The following is a 25,571-nucleotide window of genomic DNA, read 5'->3' as shown; positions in this document are numbered from 1 at the left end:
AGCTTTGGGAACTACTGAGCTCTTTGGGATGGTTTGAAGAGTTGTCAAGGAACACTCTCCCCCACAGCCTTGCTTCCAGCTGCCTGAATTTTTACCATTATGACTTGCCACATTTAGTTAAACATTTTCTTGTTCTTGCCATCATTTATTGAAATCTAACGTAAATTTTGATTGATTGGTTGATTCATTTGCTCATTCACTCATTGTTTTATTCAATAAATAATTATTGAATGTCTAGCATATACAGAGCACTCTGCTAATCAAACACGGGGAAGGGGAAGTAAAATGTGCCATTGTTTCCTATATTCACTGAGTGGAATCTATTTACCCATACAGCACGTACACCCAGAATAAGTAACAACATGAGAATATACCGTAAAAGGTGTCCAATGGAAATGTTGGACCATGGACAAATGACTAGTATAAATACCAAACGGGGAGGAAGGTAAAGGGAAAACAGACTTGTGAGCCTGAACATGGCTGCCCTCATGCTTTCCGTTAGTTCACTGCTGTTTTCCAAACCCCTGTTATGTGATCTTGCTGGGGCAGTCTTATATAACCCTCTGGCTTGAAGCCACTTTTGTCCTTGACCACTGCAAAACCTCCGCTCCTCTGCAGCTTGGTGCAGAGACCTGCTCTGGTCCTCCTGCCACCAAGAACCACTGTCTTGGTAAGTGAATACCTAATAATAAAAACTCCTTTGCTACCACACTGGAGTTGCCCACCTCTTTCTTTGGTCGATAGCCACCCTCCAATTTTGGAGGCAAATTTCAAGTTACTGGCCCATGCCTGGACAGGGGGAAAGAGAACTAACACTCACTGGTTCTGAGTCAGGCGATCCCATGACTTATCTCACGTGCTCCTTACAGCAGCCCTCAATGAGGTAGATGTTGTCCTCAGAAGAGGAATCTGGGAGCAGAAAGGGTAGGTCAGATCTCTGACTGAGGAAAGGGAAAGTCAGGGACTTTTTGAGCCCAGGTCTGCCTCCATGTTGGGCTTACACTGTTCACCTGCCTAGGAGGTGCCTATGGTCCTCTGTGGCCTCTTGGTTGATTCTTTCAATTAGCAGTTGAAGCGTTTTCTCCTCTCAGAAATTGCCTTTATTGCAACTCCCCTGGCCCTGAAAAGCAAAAACACGTTCTCCTTCAGCTGGCATCCACAGAAATGTGTAAAACCCTTGACTATTCCCAATAGAATGAGAAGGCAGTGATGGCGTGCCTGTCCCAGGACTACACTAAGGCCTTGTATACATCTACATGTTTGTACATTTGCCATCATAATCAGAAGAACATGGACTGACCAGTTCACTAGTCCCAGGACAAGGATGAACTTCACATGGAGCAGAACTACCTTCAACCACACTCAATCTAGATCAGCTGACTCCCAGTCAACATGCATATTCAAAACTCCTGACCGTTCAGTCAATTCCAACTCATAGTGTCCCTATAGGACAGAGTAGTACTGCCCTATAGGGTTTTCAAGGCTGTAATCTTTATGGGAGCCGACTGCCACATCTTTCTCCCATGGAATCACTGGTGGATTCAAACCTCCTACCTTTCAGTTAGAAGCTGAGTGTTTTAACCACTGTGCCACCAGGGCTCCAACATGCATATAAGTGAGAATAAATTATTATGGTTTTGAGCAACTGTGTTTTGGGGTGATTTGTTATGAGATGTCTTTGTGGCAATAGCTAATTGATACAAAGGATATTTGAGTTATGGAATGTGGGCTCAAATTGACTTCTGTCAGTTACTAGCATTGGCCATTATTTAAACTTTTTAAGCCACAATGTCTGTCACAAAAGATAAGCAAATAAAAGAGCTTACCCATAAAAAGGTTTGGTATTTGTGTATGCTGATTAAATGAGACAATACTTATAAAATGCTTAATACAGCCCCAGGCACAAATCAAATTATGTTAGCTATTTTATTTTTATTTTTTTATTGTGGTAGTGGCCCCATGCCTTATTAAAGTGCCCTGTAGTCAAGAGGGCCTCTGTAACAGATGCTGACACATTGAATGACAGGTCTGTCCCCTGACTGCCTGGTTCTGCGCTATTCAGGTTTTACAAGTCAAACACAATGAAATCAACAAGAACATACTTAATCAGCAGAATTAACTCCCACGTACTGAGTATTCTCAGTCTATGAGAGTGGGGTACATGTGTGTATGTATGCATGTACGTGCACTCACGTGCACACACGTGTGTGTTTACTCTGACTGGAATATGAGCAGAGTCCTTAGAGATGGCAAATATGTCTTCTTCTCTAAGGTTCTGCATTATGCCTTTATCGTTGTCCCTATTATTGCAGAAAGTTTGGCACTCCATTTCCTGGAGTTAATGATGTTTAAAAGAACATATCAAGAAACACTGGCATGTCCTCCAACCTTTATTTACTTGGTAAACATGTCTTTCCTGAGCTGCTCCATGTTTTTAGAATTGTGGTTAATAGTCCTCCCAGCCTGAGCTGAAGAGCCCTGTGCTCCAGAATCTCCCCACACCAGGGTCCCGCATGTGCCATTGTTGAAGCAGCCTGATGTGATCGAATAAGCAGTGGCAGTTTCCTTCCAGGGCTATGCCACATTCTGATTCGTTTGGGCAGCTCCTTCAGCAAGCCTCCCAGAGCAGGCTGCAGAGCAGTCACTTTCCAGCCTGCAAAGGACTGAAAAGCAAGCCTCAAAAAGGAGGAGGGAGCTATTGGTACTTACTGAAGCTTATGAAAGTGAAAGTGTCGGCAAATCAACCCCTTACACTTGGACCCCCTGGCTGCTGTCTTTTCACAGTGCTGAAGTCGGTGTCTTAATTCAGTTGCGTAAATAATCTCATGGAGTCCTGCAGAGGCCTCAGGTAGGAGTGGGGGTGGGAACCAAGGGAAATCTGTCAGGAGTGGGAGATCAACCCTAGGGAAAAGGGACAGACAAACCCCCGGGGCTGCAAACTCTACCACAGTAGGGATTACTTTTTTTTCCCTCCTAAATCCTGTATTTACTATGTCATGTGTGCAAATATTTAGAAATTTGATTGACTTTTAGATACTTCTCTCTCTCCCTCTCTCTCTCTAACTTTGTTAACAACAATATTTCTAGGTTTTTTCTTTTTTTCAATTCCCTTAACCATATCAGAATGTTCTTTAGAAAAGAAGATGCCAAGACTCGCTCGCTTACTCCGGATGTGTCATCAGGAAAGACCGATCGCTAGAAAAGGACTCACGTTTGGTCGAGTACCAAAAATGAAGAAAATCCTCAATGGGGTGGATTGACACATAGCCAAAACAATGGACTCAAACATACCAATTATCATGAAGATGGTGCAAGACTGGGCAATGTTTTGTTCTATTATATATAAGGCTGCCATGAGTCTGAGCCTGCTCATCAGCATCTAGCAACAAATTATTTTTATCCCTAAGCTGCTTGCAGAGGAGTGGTTTACCTTAAGACTTACATAATAATGGGCCCCTATTCCTTTGACTTCCATTGTTTGTTTAGTGTTCTGTATTAACCACCTTGTGACCTGGGCACCAGACAGGACATGGTTTCTAATATGTTCTCTCTATCCTCTCAAGGATAATATGGACATAAGGCAGAACACCTGTTCACCTTAGAACAAGTAAGCCAGAAAAAGGAGGGTGATGAGGGCAGGGGTGGGCGTAAGTCAGAAGCCATGAAGGAATAATGAGAAAAAACGCGTGACACTGCACACAAATTACTTAGGAATCCTTAAAAGCAGCATATAAACAGATACTGAATTATCCAATATAAACAGAATACAATAACCCTGGTTTAAAAAAGGGTTATTCTTAAATATTTTAATGTCGGAGACAAAAGAATTAAACCTCTTATAGTTAGAAAATATAGTTAATTTAGAGCTTCCATAAATTTGGTATATATTGCCACGTTGCTTAACAAAGAAAAATGTAATTCCTAGATGATCAAGGAGTTTTTTTATTTTGTTATTTTTCTGCTTTTTTTCATTATGAATTTCTACTTCTAATGATAGTGCATTGATAGTTGGGAAGGTAAGGATATCTTAGAGACATGTAAAACTCATTATTTGAAAAAGAATGTATTTCTTAATGCCCTCTGAAGTTCCATGGCGCTATTTCGCGAAGTCCACGGGATGCAATTATTTCCAAAGAAATGTATTTCACATGTGGAAAATATTCAAACATGTATGTATATATTCAGCTTTGAACTTTGAAAAAGCAGGTTGGGAATTACATGAATGTTAGTAGCTCCCAGCTGGGAGTAACTGGTAAATTGGCTTCCAGTTATTAACACGACTAGATAAAATGCGTAGTCCGTCCTACCCTTGCTTTGCTTCTTGTAGTGCAAATAAAATCTACTTCAAACTAACATATTATCATAGGAAATTGGCTTGTGGTTGTGCTGCTTGCTCAAAATAAGTTGCTATGAATCTTACTAGATAAAAAATCATACCACTTGAAATTTCTGTCACTTTAGGGATTTGTTGAAAGATGAAAGTCTTCAGACTCTATTTATTTTTTAAATAATTTTTATTGTGCTTTAAGTGAAAGTTTACAAATCAAGTCAGCCTCACACAAAAACCCATATACACCTTGCTACAAAATCCCAATTACTCTCCCCCTAATGAGACAGTCTGCTCTCTCCCTCCACTCTCTCTTTTCGTGTCCTTTTCGCCAGCTTCTAACCCCCTCCACCCTCTCATCTCCCCTCCAGGCAGGAGATGCCAACATAGTCTCAAGTGTCCACATGATCCAAGAAGCTCACTCCTCACCAGCATCCCTCTCCAACCCATTGTCCAGTCCAATCCATGTCTGAAAAGTTGGCTTCGGGAATGGTTCCTGTCCTGGGCCGACAGAAGGTCTGGGGGCCATTACCACCGGGGTCCTTCCAGTCTCAGTCAGACCATTAAGTCTGGTCTTATGAGAATTTGGGGTCTGCATCCTACTGCTCTCCTTCTCCCTTAGGGGTTCTCTGCTGTGTTCCCTGTCAGGGGCATCATTGGTTGTAGCTGGCCACCATCTAGTTCTTCTGGTCTCAGGATGATGTAGTTGCTGGTTCATGTGGCCCTTTCTTTCAGATTCTTTATTAGAATACCCTTCTGTAAAATGACACCAAACTGTTTTTAATTGTTTTCACTCTAACAGAATTCCAAGATTTAAAAATAATCACCTATTCTGTGTTCAAGTAAGATTTAAAGTATAATGAGTGATCAATTTTCCTATGCTATATTTCCTGAAATCATAAATATATTTTAGATAATATCTAGGCACAGAGATTGAATTAATTATATATACTAATGGCAAATGAAATCAAAACCTAACCATTACCATTGAGTCAATTCCAACTTATATCGACCCTATAGGGTAGAGTAAGGCTGCCACATAGGGTTTCCAAGGAGTTCCTGGTAGATTCAAACTGTCAACCTTTTGGTTAACAGCCGTAGCTCTTAACAACTACACACCAGGGTTTCCAATGGCAAATAGGGATATGGAAAAATATTTTCAGATACCAATTCCACTTTCCCAATGTGAACTTTCCATAGCATTCTACTTTGGGTAAATCTACTCTTCGAAATTATAATTTTACAGGAAGTCACTGGAAGTATAAATACATTATGAAACAAATCAGAAAAATAATGTCTTCAGCCTTTGTAAACAACGAAGTTAATGTGTACTACATCATTTCCAGAGTAGTTATGCTTTTTACATCCCAACAGTTTTATTTTATTGAATCTATAGCATTAAGACAAGGCATCGCATTCACATGAAATTCCAACACTGGATTTTAGCAAGTGTTGCCAAACTGTATTATGTTCATTTGCATTTCAATTTGTTTTGGGGATAGACCATGTTCTGCAACTATATTTCTAAAAACTTCACAAACGTTTTCTGCAGTTTCATAGTCTAAATATCTTTTTGCTGAATTTAATCTTGCTTCTGATATGCTTGTTCCAGTTTTAAAACATCATTGTTCAAATAACCAGTTTGCATTTCTTAACATAAATCTTTTGCTTGTGTCAGAGGTCAGAGACACTCCAATTGTTAACTGGAAGCCATGTGCATTGAATACTGTTTGACAACACTTGATTTAGTCACATGCAAACCATCAATCTGGTTGAGCTGGTATTTTCTGGGTACCTCTATGTTACATATTTTGTTTAGTTTTATTTTCACAACAACCTTATGAAGTAGGTATTGTTTTATATATTTTAAAAACAAGGAAACAGAATCTGAAGTGAAATAACTCACCTAAGATCACAGCTAACAAGAGATGGAGTCAGGCTCAAACTCAGGTCTTCAACCTCAAGTCCAGTGTATTATCCAATCACCACCTCAAAATAAGACCCGACTTGAGGAGCATCCTATGTGAATGTCGATGCCAGGTAACGTGGACAAGACATCAACACAGTCCTTTATGAAAAGTCTCCTAATTCCATCCTTTTAAAATATACACAGAAATTTACACTCTTTTAGAGTCAATGCTACTCATCTTTGCTTTCCATTATATGTAATTTGAAAGACTTGTGGTTTGTATCATAATATACTATCTTAGGCTGGGTTCTCTAGAGAAGCAAAACCAGTAAAGCATATAATATATGTACAGAGAGATTTATATCAAGGGAACGGCTCACGTAATTGTAGAGGCTGGAACATCCTAAGCCCATGGATCAGAATAGAGGCTTCTCCTGATTCACGTAGCTAAGCGAAGCGGGCTGGCAAACCCAAGATCAGCAGGTTGGAGAGCAGGGCTCTTGCTCACAGGCTGTGAAGATTGACGAATCCCAAGATCTACAGGTAAGCTACTAGCTCAAGTCCCAAGAACCAGAGGTCAGATGAACAGGAGCCAGCTGCAGGATCCAGAGCAGGCAAAAGCCACAATGTCCACTTATATTAGGATGCAGGCCACACGACCAAGGAAATTCCCTTTCAACTGATTGGTTACTCACAGCAGATCCCATCATAGGCATGATCACATATAGAACACTGAGAATCATGGCCCAGCCAAGTTGATACACAATCTTAACCATCACATATACCGTCTAGCTCTCATTTGCCTATTGCACACTTAAATTACTATTTTCTTCCGTCTTTAATTTTGCTTCATGCCCACTTCTTTTTCTTCAGTTCGCTTCTGTATAGCTAGGTTTCTTTCTTTAGTTTTTCTCTTCCTGTCAACATATTTCTTCTTAGGCTTGCTTCATTTATTCTGTGTTCTTTTCACATCAACCTCCTGTCTCCAGGACTTCAAATGTGGGGTCTTTGCTTTGTTAAGGAAAACAAAAAGAACAAAACAAAATGAAAAAAACAAAACAGTTATTGGCTAGTGAACCAGGCAATCATAATATTTCTTAGCTCTTGTCTTGATCTTAAGTCTTATGGCTGCTCTCCCTGACTGCTGATTTTAAAAAACATTTTGGTAATATGTTTTCTGGTTGGTTGGATTCTGGATTAATAGAAGTTTATTTTACAATTCCAATTTTCAAAGTGGAAATCTAGACACTGATAGGACAAGAGTCCCCCCTGAGTTTGTATAAATCATCAGTAGAGACAGGTAAAACAAGAATTCAGTCATTCTCATTATCTGACCTGAATTAGTGGTTCCTGACATTTTGAAATAAATAGCTTTGTGTTTTATCCCATATATGTGGGGAGGCAGGGAAGATGAAAAGGGAAAAATTGGTTAAGTTCCAGGGTTGAGGGTGGGTGTGGGGTGTGAGTGATGCTGGTAGTAAATTTTTTCATCAGTGAGCTGGAAGGGGGAGTTGATACTTCTCATATAAATCTCGACAGACTTCTAACATGGCTTCTTGGCAGAAGACGGGGTAAGAGTGAGTTTTATAGAAGTCACAATACCTAGAGGTCTTCTAGGTTAGTGCCATCTACCATGGTATTGGTAGATGCCTTATCCAATGGTCAAAGATTTCTGTTCCAGGTTAAGTTACTTAACTCAGGTCAGTGTTTTGAATGTCTGTGTAAAACGAAAAACTAGATCAGAGCCACGAGTGGCATAATAATGTTCAATGTTCAACAAGTACTTTTGGAGAACCACTAAGTACCCTCACAGAGCTTATGGCTGCAGAGTAAAAAAGAAATAGTAGATAGGCATTATTCTGAATAGAAAATAGGATGCCTTCAAAAGCACAGGGGGAGGCAGTTTAGTGAACAGGTGCCTAGATTCAAATTTTGACTCTTAACTTCTCCCTCACTAGGTATAGGTCCTGAGGCATGTTCAATATCTCCCTAAGCTTCAGTTCCCTTATCTTTAAAGTAGGTACAATAATAATACCTCTAGTTGTTATGTTATTAAATGAAATACTATTCATAAAGCAGTATCTGGCACACAATAGATCAATAAGTTTTCACTCCTATTACTTAGGAATTGTCTGCAAACATGAATGTGTTGATTCATAAACATTTGCTTCTCTATTTTTTGCTTTTAGTCTTTTGCCTTTTGCCCAATGCAGTTTATCACCAATGCCCAAGAGAAAAAAAGGTTGATTGATGGAGCGTTTCCCTGGATAAAACTTTAGTTAATCAGACCAGTGAAGAATAATTTTCAGACTAGCAACACTTCTATATCTACTTACATGGCTGCTTTAGTGTGTATTAGGGCTCTTCTCAGACCAAAACACCTTGAGCCTCAGGGAGAACTGGAAAACTTTTTGGGGGAGTTGGATACTGGGTTAGAAGTTCAAGAGAAAGAAAGACGCTGAAATGTTTCTCTTATTATCAAATCTATGCTCGTATGTACCCATTTCTTATTTGCAGTCTATTCTGTTTTTGTTTTTTGCCTTAAAATAGACTAGAGGTCTCAGGAGCAACACACTCTTGTTGGAAAGAGAAGGTATCTTAGTTTCTCTGTGCTGCTCTAACAGAAATACAACAAGCGGGTGGTTTTAAACAACAGAAGATTATTTTCTCACAGTTTAGAAGGCTGTAAGTCCAAATTCAGGGGACTGGCTCTAGGGGAAGCCTCTCTCTCTACTGGCTCTGGGGCAAGATCTTTGCCTCTTTTGGCTTTTGTTCCTCTGGTGATCTTCAAGTGGCATCTGTCTCCTCAACCTGATTGTGCTGGCTTCCGTCTGTGCTGCTGGTTATATCACTCAGAAGGGATTAGGTTTAGGAGGACACACAATACACTGATACTGCCTCATTAACATAACAAAGAAAAGACTATAACCAAAAGGGATTGATCCACACGTACACCAAACAAAACCATTGCTTCAAGTCAATTCAAATTCATGACCACAGGTATAAAAAATAAAAAACTAAACCCATTGCTGTCGAGTGGATTTCAATTCATAGTGAGCCTATAGAACACATTAGAACTGCCCTATAGGGTTTCCAAGGAGTGGCTTGTAGATTCCAATTGCCGGTCTTTTGGTCAGCAGCCAAGCGCTTAACCACTGTGCTGCCAGGGCTCTATCCACAGGTATTAAAAAAAAAAAAAAAAAATGCCATTGAGTCGATTCTGACTCCTAGTGGCACTATAGGACAGAGTAGAACTGCCCCATAGGGTTTCCAAGGAGTGGCTGGTGGATTTGAACTGCTAACCTTTTTGTTAGCAGCCTGAGCTTTTAACCACTGTGCTACCAGGACTCCAATCCACAGGTATAGGGGTTAGGATTTCAATACATATTTTGGGGGAGACACAATTCAATTTATAACAAAAATGAACAGATTAATTCCCACCATGTGCCAGGCACTTGTCTATATGGTGTTTCACTTAATTCTTAAAATGATGTGAATGATTATTCCTATTTTATAGATGACAAAAGGGAGTCTCTGAGGTCTCAAACCATTTTTGAAGATTAAGCTGTTAATTCCAAAAGTTAGACCAGTTACTCTTTGGTGCCAAAGCCGAAGTTCTCACCATTGTACCACACTTTCTTACTCGGCCCTGCTCTAGATCCATTATGGCCTACCTATTTCATGGAAAGGTGTCAAAATATTAATTTTTCCAGTGTTAATTTTGCTTGTGCACATTTCAAGATAGACCAACCTTTCACCGATAGCTGTCAGGTGGAAGTGACCTAGTTGTCTATCTCATTCATTTATTCATCCATCCCACCAGCATTGCTCATATACTAAAGTTATAGGAGTGAATAAGATATGATCTTCGATCCTCAGCAGCTCACAATCCAGTGGGGCCCCAGAATTTCTCAGCTCTGACACTACTAAAATTTTGGGCTGGGTAGTTCTTTTTTGTAAGGGGCTGTCCTGTGGATTATAGGATGTTAGTCAGTATCCTTGGCCTCTCTACCCACTAGATCCCAGTATACCTTTCCCCCATGAGAATAAAAAATGTCTCCAGACATTGCCAAATACCCTCCCCCACTTCCTATTGAAAACCACTGCGTGGAAAATACTAATAAACGAGTCAACTATGACATTCACGTGATATGTGCCAGGAGAAAAGTAGGCACCAGAAACCCAGAGAAGTCCCATCCAATTAGCATGGAGGGTCAGCAAAGGCTTCTGGAAGGAGCCTTGGCAAAGATCTTATTTTAAGCACCTGAGTCCTCTCAAACAAATGGAGGGCTCCACCGCAAAATAATTTTAATAGCCTACCAGCATGTTTGTACTTTTACCATATGCTAAACTGCAGTTTAATCCATATTCACTCTCTATGTTACCCTAGCCCCTGACTGAGGAAAACCCCACGCTCTTCTTGCAATCAAAATTCTAGAGAAAGCAGTGGCAACAGAAGCCATAGGGAGTAGACACTCCGGGCAGTTAACACGGCTTGCTTTATGCTCTAAGGAAACCCTTCTCTGACCTGTGTCTGCTCTGGACAGAGGGTGTCAATTACTCAAGGCCTTGGGTTTTACTGGAAGTATGCTTCTTAATTGGATGTGGTTGTTGTGTCACATGAACTTCTTCCGTTTCCGGTGACATGATAGCAACAAATGCAATGTCATAGATACGAGTACTAATTTCTCCTCTATATACAAATAGTCATTGCATTAAAGACTCTTAAGGTTTGCTTGAAGAAAGTAATTGCTGGAACATCAGATGGATTTACCCGGATTTTCTCATGAATTCAGTGAAATGGGGCAATCATTTGATTTTTGGTATTAAGTCAGTAACAAAAGTAAGTAGGAATAAGTTGGGGAAGAGGGTGTGGAGAGTTCTATACTAGCTGTATGATCTTGGGCATATTATTTAAATTCTCTGTGCTTCATCTCAGGAGCCCTGGTTTCAGAGTGGTTAAGCGCTCAACTGCTGACCAAAAGGTCGGCAGTTCAAATCCACCAGTGGTTCCACGGGAGAAAAACATGGTAGTCTGCTTCTGTAAAGATTACAGCTTTGGAAACCCTATGGGGCAATTCTACTCTTTTTGATAGAATAGGTAAAAATTTAAAGAAGAAAAAAACAACTAATAAGGTATTGTCTGGTCCATCAATACATAAACAGGTCATTGGATGGGAAGTAGAACAAAACCAGAGCTGGCAAGGCTGAAGACATAATCTCACTGAGCTCTGATTGGGAAGCAGACAGTAGTAGCTAAGAATCTGCTTTTGTGTATTAATAGGAGTAAAAGAACTCTTGACCAGAGCCACTTTTGGATGATCTTCAGCAAAATTTTACTTGTGTGTGATACGAATAATATTGTTCAATAATTTCCACATTCGGTTGGATTACCTTTCTTTGGAATAGGCGTAAATATGTATCTCTTTCAGGCAGTTGGCCAGGTAGCTGTCTTCTAAATCTCTTGGTATAGATGAGTGAGCACTTCCACGCCGCATCTGTTTATTGAAACATCTCAGTTGATATTCCATCAATTCCTGGAGCCTTGTTTTTCAACAATGCTTTCAGTGCAGCTTGGACTTCTTCCTTCAGTATTGTCGGCTCCTAGTCATATGCTAGCTCCTGAGATGGCTGAACATCCACCAATTCCTTTTGGTACAATGACTCTGTGTATTCCTTCCATCTTCTTCTTCTTCTTTTTTTTAATTGTGCTTTGGGTGAAAGTTTGCAGCTCAAGTTAATTTCTCTTACAAAAAATTATATACTTGTTGTTTTGTGACATTAGTTGTAATCCCAACTATATGACAGCACGCTTCCCCTTTCCACCCTGGGTTACTTGTGATCATTCATCCAGTCCCTGTCCCTTTCTGCCTTCTTACCCTGCCCCCAGACAGAAGCCATCCATTTGGTCTCGTGTATCTGATTGAACTAAGACTCACACTCCTCATGTGTATTGTTTTTTGTTTTATAATCCTGTCTAATCTTTGTCTGAAGTGCGGGCTTCAGAAATGGTTTCAGTTCTGGGTTATGAGAGAGTTCAGGGGCTATCGTTTTGGGTGTTGCTCTTTATGGAAGCAGATTGCCACATCTTTCTTCCTCAGAGCAGTTAGTGAGTTCGAGCCACTGACCTTTTTGTTAGCAGCTGAGCACTTAACCACTGCACCACCATGGGTCCTTCCTTTTAGTAAGGTAGATGCTCACAATCCCCTTAATTAAGGTATACCTTACAGTGGGTCTCTAACGTCAGTGAGCATCTGAATCACCTGGGAAGTATGTTAAAACGCTGATACCTAGGCTCCACCTCAAAGTTTCTGACTCAGCAGGCCTGGGGTGGGGCCTGATAATTTGCATTTCCAACAAGTTTCCAGGTGATGCCAAGGATTCTGGTCCAGGGACAACACTTTGAGAACCTTTCATCAACAGGAACGTAGTTCTTAGGTTTGAGATACACCCTGGTTGCAACTGTGCTTCAACATACCATTCCCCTTTCAGTAAATTGTTTTAGGTGATTTACAGACATTGTTTTTTGTTTTTTTTTTTTACTTTCAATTTAGAGATTCTATTAATTAAAGACTTCTAACTTCATGGAAGTGACATGAGTTTAAGAATGCCTTTTCTTCCAAGACTTTTCTCACCCTTGGGGAAGTTTTATTTTTCAGATCACAAACAGGTCAATCTACTTCTGACGGTTGATGGAAATGAACTATCTAGTTAAAGACAGCTTGCATCTGCTCAGTGAAGGTCTGTCTTCATGCATTTATTCTACTACATGTGAGAAAGTCTATCTTTATCCTTCTCATAGGCAACCCAGCTGACTCCCATCACTGACCTTCCTTTAGATCCCCACAGAGTCAGGCTCATTAGTGATCATTCTGAGGTACACAGCTGTGACAGCTGCTGACTCATGAAGCCCCAAGTTGGCTAATGATTGAGGAGTTGGGTGATTTTACTGCAAGAGTCTAGGGGATCATTCTATCATCTGGAGGGCAAGCCAGAAGTCACAGCTGGATCTTGACGTCTAATAGGAGAGAAATAAAGGCAGGCAAGAAAGAGTGCCCAGAGAGACAGAGAAAGAAGCATTGAGAGGCACAGAGACAGAGGTTTTGGCTCTCTATCGCCCCCTGTATGGTGGAGTCTGCTTCACACTTCTAACCTGGGAAATAACTGGTGGAGCATCTAGAGGCATTGCTGGCCCTTGACTCACGCTAAACACTATCCATGTATGGAGACCATCAGTTGAGTAGCTGCTCTGGTTTTAAGACAGAACAAATAGACAAACAGAACAATACATAAACAGACAAAAACATTTCTTTTCCCGCCCTGAGAAGACAGCCCAGTGATTAGAGATATATGCCAATAAATGCAGAGGAGCACAGGGAAACAAGAAGGGGCAAATGATGCTTCTGGCAGCCAGTGAGGGGACCTCCAGAGCCTACTTGTCCACTGGGTCAGATGGAAGCACAATTGCCCTTTACTCACCTCACAACTCCAAATAAAAGATTGTGTGTCTGTGTGTATTTATGTGTATGCGCACGTGTGTATGTGCAAATGTGTGTTTGTGTATGTCATTGGGGTAGGGGAAAGTGAATGTGTATAGTGTCTGGTTAGTGGAATTGTCTCAACCAATTTAAAGGAATGTTAGCAAACAGAGAAGTGTTTGCCAAAATACCTGGGTCTCAAAGGAGCAGGACAAACAGATTAAATGCAATCTCTGGACTAGACAGAATTCCACTAATTGGCACGGTTTGCCTTGACTCAATGTTACGTTCTCCGCCTGCTCTCCGTATGTGCAGAGAACATCTTGGTTTCTTCGCCAGCACAAATCTCTATGAAAGCCCAATAAAAGAGGAACGGAAAGGAGAGGCAGTTATTAAATTTCCCTTAAGCTCACAAGCTCATATCTTTTAAGCCTGCTTTATGTCTTGGAAACGTCACAGTGAACTGAAGCCCTGAGTCCCACAGTTGTTGGACCTGCTGCCTCTGGCTGGCTCAGAGTCATTGGGAACATTTCTCCAGGCTGCATCCGTCTGCCTGGAGCCCCTCGAGGAGGTATGCTGAGCTCCTCATGACATTCAAGTCCTCCACTCCCAGCACTTCATCCTCTCCCTGAAAACTGAGAATACTTTAATATGCTTATAACAGAGGGCTCAGAATAAATCTCTTCCCCACAGTTTTCAAAGTCCCCAGCCTCAGCATGATCCCCATGGCTATTTCCTTGGGTGAACCATGGGTATATGGACAGAATTGTATTTGGTGTTGTTGAAAAGGGATGGGACTGAGAGCAGGGAGACTGGGTTTCTAGTCCTAATGTTGCCACTCACCAGCTGTGGAAGTCTGAGAAAGTTCCATGACTATTTGAGTCTCAGTTTCTTCACCTGCAAGATGAAGGCTTTAGAGAGGATATCGTAGGAGGTCAGTTTCAGGCCTAATGCTTTTTTTTTTTTTCTTCTGGAGATGAACTAAGTATTAAGAAAGTTGTGGGAAACTGGTGCAAATGGTTAATGTGCTCAGCTGCTAACCTAAAGGTTGGAGGTTCAAGTCTACCCAGAGGCACCTCAGAAGAAAGGCCTGGAGATCTACTTCTGAAAGATCAACCACTGAAAACCCTATGGAACACAGCTCTACTCAGACACACATGGAGCCGTCATGAGTCAGAGTCGACCTGAAGGCAACCGGTTTTGGTTTAAGAATTGTGGAGACAGTGCGCTGGGCCATAGCCGGAGTCTCAAGGCTGGTGGCTATTAAGTGTCCTATTGACAATAGTAGAACATGGCTCTCACTGCAGAGGATTCAGGTTGCCAAAGCAGAGATGATTCCTTTGGGGCTTAAGGTCTAGGATGGGGTGGCTGGAGAGATACAACAGTGGAAAACTGGTGAAGTCACAATGAGACCTTGGAGCAGAGTTAAATGGAGTGGGGAGGGATTGTTAAAAGACGCCTAATCCACCCATCTCTCCCAATGCAGCCTCACCTGCTTTATTTAGCTCCCAAACCCCTGTTGCTACATTGGCTTTTTAAAATCAGAGTGAGTGGGAAATTAAGGAGTTAATTAATTAAGTGCATCCTGGTAATTGTGTTCCTGCACTGGAGTCAATAAATGCATGTGATGTTAGATTAAGGACAACAGGCCCGTGCTTCTCATTTTAACTAATCTTCGAGAAATGCCTTTTAAATATACATGAGAAATTGGTGTATTTGTGCACTTGTATTTATAAACCCTTCCTCCCTCCTTCCCTCCCTTCCTTCCTCTCCGCCTACCCATTTCTCCCTGCCTTCTTTCTTTCCCTCCCTCCCTCGCTTCCTTTCATCTTTTCACTGAAAATCACATCATTCCATGATAGCTAATTGATGTCTCTGCCAACAGCTACTTTGGAAATTGCCTGAACAGAACATACCTCCTTTCCATAAACTAAATGGAAGGAGCACCCGCACGGGCCCCCGGCCCTGAAGGATCACGCTGAGCAGTGGAAATGGTGCTTCTGCCTGTGCCAGGGGTGAGGGTTCAGCCACTTGCTGCGAGGGTTGCTTTCAGGCGTCTCCACTTTGGAGAGACTTGGCCCCTGTTTTGATTCTCATTATCCTGCATGATTGCTAACATTAAAGCAACACCATGTGAAAAACTTGGAAGAAGAGCTTTACTTCTGGGAGGGAAAATGTAAGGTTACTCTTGCTCAATCTTTTCCCATTGTGTCAGATATTTCTGTTTCTTACTCTTCACGTTGGAGCTGACTGCCCAGTGCTAGAGGCTGGTGAAAGGCCTCCATTTTCTGTAACTAACACAGCTGAATTTCCATTTTTTCAGTGGAAAAGGTCATTTGCTTTTCCTTTGTTTTTGTAGGCACCCAAGTTTAAGTTAATAAACAAGAGGCTGGGGATACCCCTTCTTTTTCTCAGCTCCTTTTCTATGGTGGGGCCCAGGGTTGGGGTGTAAGGGGTGCTGATGTGTTCGTAAGCTCTTAGAAGGATGATAAAGTCAGCCCCTTCCTCAGAGTAATAAGGGTTGCTGAGAAGACAACCTGATTACCAGACATACCTAGGCTGGTGAGGCAGGTGGAAGCTCCAGGCAACCCTCTTTAGAGATTTGCAACCAGTCTGAGGCTTTGAACCCACCTCTGGATCCTGGACCTTCCCACTCCCTTCTCAGTCTCCTGTCTCTTCCTACTCCCCTGACCCACCACCTGCAGCTTCAACCCCATCACCAAGCCTCCACCTGCTCTCAGGTGGCTCAGCTAACCCTCTCCCTCCCACGTGTCAACTGATAATTTACTCACCCATTCACTGGCTGACAAATATTCTTCAAAATTGGACTCATCCAGAAATATTGCATTTGAAAGTTTGATTCTTAAATGACCAAGATCTTCACATTTCAAAAGAGAAGAGATATAAGATCGAAAGATATTAAATCGAGATCTGAGGGGAAGAGGCTAAGGTTGGTGCTAAATTCTGTATTTCAAGTTCGATGCATGCTCCCCAAAATCTCTGCTAGTGGCTAGTGCTAGATGGGGAACCAAATAAGGTGTGTGTGTGTGTGTGTGTGTGTGTGTGTGAACAAATATACTGGTGCATACTCAGAAGCTTTCATTAACTCTCACTTATTCAAGTCATTTATTTCTTTACTTTCATATTCAGTTATCTCTTCTTTCTTTTACTGATGAAAACAGAGTTCACTATGGTCCATCTATAGGAATACATATCATGTTAAGAAACTCATCCCTTTTGTCAGTTCTAACATTGCGTGTCATTGTTGTTGAGTGCCATCGCGTCAATTTTGACTCATAGCAACCCTATATAACAGAGTAGAACCACCCCATAGAGTTTCCTAGGCTGTAATCTTTACAGGAAAAGATCACTAGGTCTTTCCTCCCGTGGAGCTGCTGGGTGGGCTCAAACTGCCAACCTTTCAGTTTGCAGCCGAGCACTTAACCGTTGTACCACCAGGAATCCACAGAAAGACAAATCATTCTGGCAGAAAGAAAACTGCTATTAATCTGTGTCAACTTTGCTTTACCTAATTGATAATAAAATCAAACAAGGCTGTTTTTATCGCCTTCCTATGTTATTATTATTGTCACTATTAATTTTTGAAATCTGCCCAAAGGACAGACGGCACTCGGAAGTGAACCAAGTTAATGGAGTCTCTCATTCCAAGAAGAGGGAGAAATCAATACGACGTCACGTTCTCCCGATGATTGGAAATTACATGAAATCTGTGTCCGATGTCTAAGCCATGTGGAGTTAAAGACCTGACATTATTTTTATATTATTAGGCACAATTATGAAAAGCCATAAGAGGAAAAAAAAATACACACTTCTGCATTCAAATGGAAGTAAGTGCCTCATTAGTAATAAAAGTTCCAGGTTATGTTACTATGTAACCTTTTGTTCAAACACGATGTCGGAAATTTGCATAAGTAGTCAGCTGTGTATATCTCAGGGCTATTGAAATGATATGACTCACCAATCTAGGCAACCTCATAAACAGTGTTTTTCCCCTTTTCTGGCACCCATGTTTTCACAGAAACACAGCTGTACGGCACTGACAGAGAAGTTGGAGAGAGAGGGAGCAGACGATAAATGAACCCGATTCCTCCCAGGAGCCCTCTGAATTAATAGAGCTCTACTTGAGGGGCTGCTTTGACTGAAGAGATGCACAGATGCCTTGTGTCCTGTTCTTAATTTTTACACTCGAAGTGGGAGCAAGAAGCACATATGGGATTGAGATCGTGAAGGTGCACTGACCAGTCTTGAAGCCCACTTGAAAACTGCGGGCTTATTATTTAATTTAGTCTTGGCAACGATTTCACTTCCTCTTTCAAATGGCCGGGTGAGGTGAAGGTAGGGGGAAGGTTCAAAAGACTTGGACTTCAAATGGGACTGACATAATAATTTTCTGAGGAGTCAAGTATAAATCAATCAGAAACACATGGGATGCTTTTCCTTGTAGACTACAGGAGGAATTAGAAATTTTGTGGGAAAGAAAAGCTGAGGAGGGGAACAAGGAAGAACATGTTATACGGAAATAATAAAATGTGAAAGGTTCCACAAGGAATTGTTTGGATTTGCCACAAGCTTACAAAGCCTCTGGGATCCCCACCCTTCAAATCTCCTGTGATCCAGAAGTCCTACATCAAATTAAAATCCTTCCCTGCCAGACCTGTGAGTCATCGGTAAATGTGTTAAGACTCCAAAAGGCATATTGTTGGTGTGAGGTTCATGGAAATTGCCCTCAGAGAGCTTGCAGTCTACTCAGGTAGCCAGGACAATCAGATGGGCAGGGATGTTAGCCCTGGAAACACATTTTGCTGTGTTAATCCTAAACATTTTCCCTAACAAGGTAAGGCTTGATATACGGCACTTTCAGCAGCTCTCTCCTCTTAGTCCTTCATTTTAAATGGGTGCAAACAGACCTGGGAAGGGAAATAGTTCAACATACCGGGATGGTTCATGTGCCTCTTTGTGGATTTAAAATATTTTTGATGAGGAGAGGAAACTTGCACTCTTATCTAGTTTTGTCACTGTGTTATGGATTGAATTATGTCCCCCCAAAATGTGTACCAACTTGGCTAGTCCATGATTCCAGTATTGTGTGGTTGTCCACCATTTTGTGATCTGATGTGATTATCCTATGTGTTATAAATCCTAACCTCTATAATGTTAATAAGGCAGGATTAGAGGCAGTTATGTTAATAAGGCAGGACTCAATCTATAGGATTAGGTTATATCTTGAGTTCATCTTTTTTGAGATATAAAAGAGAGAAGTGAGCAGAGAGGAGAGGGATCTCATTATCAAACAAAAAGGAGCAGAGCATGTCCTTGGGTCCAGGGTCCCTGTACTCAGAAGGTCCTAGGCCAGGGGAAGATTGATTACAAGGACCTTGTCCCAGAGGTGACAGAGAGAGAAAGCCTTCCCTGGGAGCTGACACCCTGAATTTGGACATCTAGGCTTCTAAACTGTGAGATACTAAATTTCTCTTTGTTAAAGCTGTCCACTTGTGGTATTTCTGTTATAGCAGCTCTAGATGACTAAGACAGTCACTAGCTTGTATGAACTTGGATAAGTCACTTCACCTCTTCTTGGGACTTTAGTCTCCTCAACTATCGAATGAGAAGTTTGGAGTTTTAAGTCTCTGTGGCACTAAATGGAGCCCTGGTGGCACAGTGGTTAACAGCTCAGCTGTGAACCGAAAGGTCGATGGTTTGAACCCACCAGGGGCTCTGTGGGAAAAAAAAAAAAAAAGAATTGGTGATCTGCTCCCCTAAGATTACAGCTTAGAAATCCCTCTGGGGCAGTTCTACTCTGTCCTATGGGGTCGCTGCGAGTCGGAATCAACTCAGTGTCAACGGGTTTGGTTTGTTTGTTTGTTTTGGTATGGCACTAAATAGAGAAAAGAATCACCTTCACCTGACCCAGACACAGGCAACACTGACCTTGACCTCTCATGGCACTGACTTCTGACACCTTCCCAAGTAGCTTTGGATCGCCCAGGGCAGGAGCCATGAGTTTTTGCAGAAAACTAGGAATTATTGGGTGGGGAAATTCTGGTACAGTCAGACCGCATTATGTTGAAGTTGAGACAGATAAACCACAAAAACAAGGATGCAAATTGATGGACAAGAGCTTCCCAGTTTTCAAAGGGACCTACGACAACAGGGGATGGGGTAGTTTGACAAATAAGAAATGCCATACTCTGCCTTACCTACTGCACAGCAGTCATGGAGTCCAGGGAAGAAAAGTGACATCCTTTTCAGATGTAGAGAGAGAAAAAAATCCAAAGGCCAGAACTGGGCCACTTCTTTCCCAGGACATGCTGCTTTCTTTTTATTTGGTAGGTCAAAACACCAGCCACGAGAGACTTGCCAAAGGATCCAGGTGCAGTGTAGGGCAGCTGGACCACGTTGAACCTTTCTCCTGATGAGACACATGATTTAGGGAAGTTCTCCGAATCCAGTTAATACGCCACCAAGAACACGCCAGTCCAGAACAGCAATTTGTTCCAGGCTCAGAAATATTATCCAGCTGGCATAAGGAGGAATTAATTATATTTAATACGGACATCTAATAGCTTGGCTAGAGGCTGTACAGGAAAAGAAAGAATACTTCTCTACACATGCAGGCATTGTTCTGGATTCAGGAGAGCTACTCTTAAGTCTAGGTCTTGATGTTCTCTGATCGCATGACCTTGAAAATGTCACAGGAGCGTCCTCTGTTCCAAATGCCTCATTAAACTGTAATAAAAGCTCATACTTATGGAGCACTGTTTATTGCTATACGTTTACTTTATATTAACTTAATCCTCATAACAGCCCTCAAAGTAGATATTATGATAGAAAACTAAGGCTCAAAGCATTTAAGTAATCCACCCAAAGTCACACAGCTAGAAAGTGAAAGAGCTAGAATTTACATCCTGATCCCTTTCACTCCAAAGCTCAGGCTCTCAACCACCATGCGGTATTACACTACCTCCGCCATCATTCATTAATGAAAAGAACACAGTGGTAGCTATGGAACGTGCATCCTCGACTTGTTGGGAAGGTCAAAGTATGTTTACCCAACGTCAGGCGCTACATGTTGTGGTGGAACCCTTCGTTCTAGTCAGCCACTCCACTCTCGCCCTTTGTTTTTCTTCTGTTATCCCAAACTCTTTGGTGAGACCTTGAAGAAGACATAGACCTCTTTGGATCTCAGCTGTAGTGCTGTAAAATTGGGAAAACTTACCCTACTTACCTAAAGATCAGAGCTGGGAGAAATGACCTACATCTTTTCCCTTTCAGTCCCAAGACCTATCAGAGATCCGGCAGTGAACACATGCTAGTCTCCACCTCCACACTCCTTTCTTCCTAAGAACACACACACACCCACAGCCCTGCTTTAATTCCAACTCTGGAATCAATTTTTTCTCTATTCTTGTTTTCTATTTCAAGAGGAAACATGGTCAGTGAATGTGGAAGAAAAAAAAATTGAGATAGGAAATGTACCAGGGACCGTGCTAGACACTTCACAAGAAAAACAAAACAAGCAATGAACTTTTCCCTGTAGTACAGGTAAAAAGTGGAACTGACATCCCTTCCTATGAAACCCCTTCCCTTTAGCCACTGAAGCCCACCTTCTGACCCATGGTTGCCTCACACTAGACACCGTGGCATTGGGTTTATGGGCATTGAGCAGTTACATCCTATGTTCCGAAATTACATTGTTTCTTTCCCCCTCTTCCTCCAAGTGTCAGGATCACAATTGACTGAATAAGAAAACAACAGAGTAAAATAACTCATACCAAAAAAACCTGTTGCCATCGAGTTGGTTCCAACTCATAGTGACCCTATAGGACAGAGTAGAACTGCTTCATAGAACTTCGAAGGAGCTCCTGGTGGATTAAAACTGCTGACCTTTTGGTTTGCAGCCATGGGACTTAATCACAGCGCCACCAGAGTTTCCAAAATAACTCATACTAAATTGTTAATTGTTTACAAAAGCTTAACATGCTACCCTTTCCAGAAATATTCACTGAAAAGAGAGGATGCTTGTTAATTCATAGGAGTTAATGTATTAGTGATGGAAGTTCAGACCATAATTGTAGGAGAGTTTAGACAATGGTCTTCTAGGCACATTATAAGTGATTATAATATTAAGTGTGATTCCAGGTTATTTGCAGCATTGCAAATATTGAAGAAACAAGAAGTAGAGCAGTCAGTTTCAGACCAGAAATCCCAGGCCTACTCTGAATGGTAACCATGCTTGAAAGATAAGGCATGGGGTATGGGAACAGATGGCCTGGTATTGTACTGTGGAGGCATCATGAAATGATGGATAGAATGATGGATGCCGTCAATCCAGCCAAGGCACTGGGACCAACTTCAGCTCTCTGGACCCTAGTCCTCCATCTTTAACACCAGGGAGTTGGGCTAGGTGATCTCTATCACCTCTTGCAGTTCAGGTGCTCCAGGCTGCTATGCACCTTCTCAACCTTCCTGTGCAAATATGATGAGTGCAAGTTAAGCATTCACCAGCACCGAATTTTAGGATAAAATTAAACCTGCCTGGGGTTGGATGATGAAGATAGGGAGAACTCCTAAACCTGTTTACACGAAGTCCCTACGGTTTGTTTGGACAGCCTAATAAGCACACGCTCCCTAGAGTATGGAAATTAAGTCAATCACCTAGGGACTCGCGTTGCTGTAGAAACAGACATCAGGAATTTTTAAGTGAATCCCTAAGGCAGCAGCAGGATGGAGAGAGTGAGTGGTACTGTCATTTGTTGATAAAGAAATGGGCTGCGCACACACACATACACACACACACACACACACACGCACACACACACCTACACATGTTCCTCGATTTTATCACCAAAATAAAAGGACAGGGGAAGGCTGACTGCATTGTAGTTGACGGTTTGACTATCTATCTACTGACCTCCTTCAAGACTGTGATTTATAAAAAGCCAGGACTATGTTCTCTCCCTTTGTGGCCCCAGTATCCAGCACAGGGCCAAACATCTACGAGGAGCATAATCGATAGCCCTTGGATGGATTAATGAACGAACATTGACCCGCTTGCTTCTGCTTCACCCCCACCTTCAGGCTGCACGCTGCATTTTGGTGATTTCTTTCTTTCCTCTTCTCTTCAGAGCACACTTTAATAAAGTTTCCAGCTCACTAAAGGGTCTGTGAGTGTGTTGTTTGCGCATGTCTCTGTGGGCGGGAGACAGGCATTCCAGGCTCTAATTTATTGCGAACCCCCTTGGAGCCGCTCTGCATGGGGAAGACATGATGTGTTTGAGTCACTAAAAAATAAACAAATAAAGCTATTGTGAAAGAATATTTTTATGTCCACACGTATGACATTTGTTCTTTTATCTATTTTCTGAGAATTGGATTTGCCAGTGCTAAATCAAATTTTAGTCGGGGATTCTGTTTCGAAGCTGTAAATCATAAAGGGGCTACTCCAGATATGTGTGTTGGCGCGAGGGTGAGACTCTCTCCCCGCTGATTGCCATGTGACTCTGTCCCTCATAACATTCCAATATCTATCAGGTGTCACCTCATCTGAAGACACTTCTCCGACCACCCCCATCACTCATTCTCCTCTTACTTAATTTTTCTCTATTGCCTTTGTCCCACCTTGACATCTATTATATTATATTTTGTTTATTTATTGTCTCTCTTTCTCGCTAGAATCTAGGTGTTGGGAGGGCCCCACTCACCACTTTACCACTAGAACTTAAAACTTTGTCCGCATAGTAAGTGCCCAATAATGGTTGGATGAAAGAAAGAAATGAAGAAATAATTAAATGACTGAACAGATAAATGAATGCAATAGGAATGAGAAGTTTGAAGGAGAGGTTGCTCTTACTTTTCTCATCTTTAATAGCCACTATGGGTAAACAAGGACACCCTGGTGGGATAGTGGTTAAGTGCTGCAGCTGCTAACCAAAAGGTCAGCAGTTCGAATCCACCAGGAACTCCTTGGAAACATACTCTGTCCTACAGGGTCGCTATGAGTTGGAATCAACTCATTGGCAATGAGTTGTGTTTTTTTATGGGTAAACAAAAGGAGCCCTGGTTGTGCAGTGGTTAAGCACTCAGCGGGTAACTGAAAGATTGGCAGTTTGAACCCAAAAGCTATTCCTCAGGAGAAAGATGTGACAGTCTGCTTTTGTGAAGGTTACAGCCTTGGAAATCCTATGGGGCAGTTCTACTCTATCCTATAGGTCTTCTGTAAGTCAGAATAGACTCTCTACAGCCACAGGTTCAACAGGGATGGCTAAATAAACTAGTAGACTAGAAAACACAGCTCCTATGAATTTTGTGTAAGGCAAGTTTGGGCTAGAGAGGGCAGCCATATGTGTATGTCTGCCACTCTTTCTCCCCCTTTCCCTGGCACTGTGGATTTAACTGAATTCTGTGGATTCACCGAATTCACAATTAATTGGATGCAAGTGACTAGGAGAAGACATCTCAGGTCTGGCCTGTCCAGACTCTTCTAGGGCCTGACCAGGCAGAGGAGGGAGCTCTGGAACTGCCCTCTAAGAAGGATTTTGGATAGCTTGCTCTATTTGAGATTTAAAAGAGGCACTGTGATGTAGAAAAAAGAGTGTGAGCTTTGGTATCAGAAACCAGGATTCAAATGTCAGCTTTTCCACTTACTGGCAACATAAGGACCTTTTTTTTTTTCTTGTCTACAAAATGGGGTACTAAACATATTCCCTTGGGGTTGCTATAAGGATTTAAAGACCTAAAGCCTTCAATGAGAGGAAGTAGAGTGCTGTATCAAGAGTGTAGACTCTAGATCCAGGCTGCCTGGGCTCCAAACTTAGCTCTGCTGCTTACTAGCACCTCAGTTGCTTCACAGGGCTGTTTTGAGGATTAAATGAATCAAGGTGCATACCCGGGTTCCTGGCACAGGAACACTGAATACACATTAGTGATCGTTGCACTGTATGTAAGGCATCTGACCTTTAATAGGTGCTTTTTAGTTAATGGTAGCTGTCATGATGCTAGACATCATTTAAGTCCAGTAGCATAATATGTAGGTCTTGGGACTAAGGCTCTGCATCTCAGAAAAATTTCCATAGTCATTGGGGTAGGATGGGGTATGGATATTTTTTTCTCTATTTCCCTAAACATAGAAAGGGCCTACTAAGACTATTTTCCTTCATATTACCAAAAGTCAGCAACATGTTTTGTCAATATATGCCTTCCACAAGTACACGTTAATCATGCCAACACTTTCAGAGGTCAAGGACCATTCCAACTCTTCTTGAAATAGCCTTGGACCATCTGTTAGGCTCATTCTTCTGTCCATTCTCCCAGCTGACCTTCAGTTTAATCTTGACTGATTAGCCATTCCCTGGGTCTGCTTTCTTAAAAAGGCAAAGACTGACTGAGTCCTTGGCAATGGGGTTGGAAGCAGGGATGGAGCAGAGAGTAGGGTAGAGGCTGCGGTGACAATTCACTGAACATTCTACATTTACATCACTCAAGCAAGACCCAGAAAGGTCATCCTGGAATGAGTTCAAGCATGGACCACAGTCTTAAACAGGTGCTAGTCGTTGCTGTAACTAAAACCCTTGTCCTTTCTTCAAGATTATTCCCATGGCTGCTTATGGGATTTTCTTTTTTTGTGGGGGGGAAGAAGTGTAAAAGGTGAGTAAGAACGCTCTCCACTCTCTGTACATACCTCTCAATCATTCCCCTGAATTTGGCCCAAACCTGCTGCACCTTGCTTTGTGGTAGGGAAGAAGCAGTGAGAAACACAGGCTGCAGGCAAGACCCAAAAGTCCTGAAGGAGTCTGCACTTATTTCAGTGCAAACTGTGGGCAGTTTCATTTAAAACCCC

This window comes from Elephas maximus, chromosome 4 (genome assembly GCF_024166365.1).
Source record: "Elephas maximus indicus isolate mEleMax1 chromosome 4, mEleMax1 primary haplotype, whole genome shotgun sequence".
Taxonomy (NCBI): domain Eukaryota; kingdom Metazoa; phylum Chordata; class Mammalia; order Proboscidea; family Elephantidae; genus Elephas; species Elephas maximus.
Note: the sequence above shows the minus strand (reverse complement) of the source record.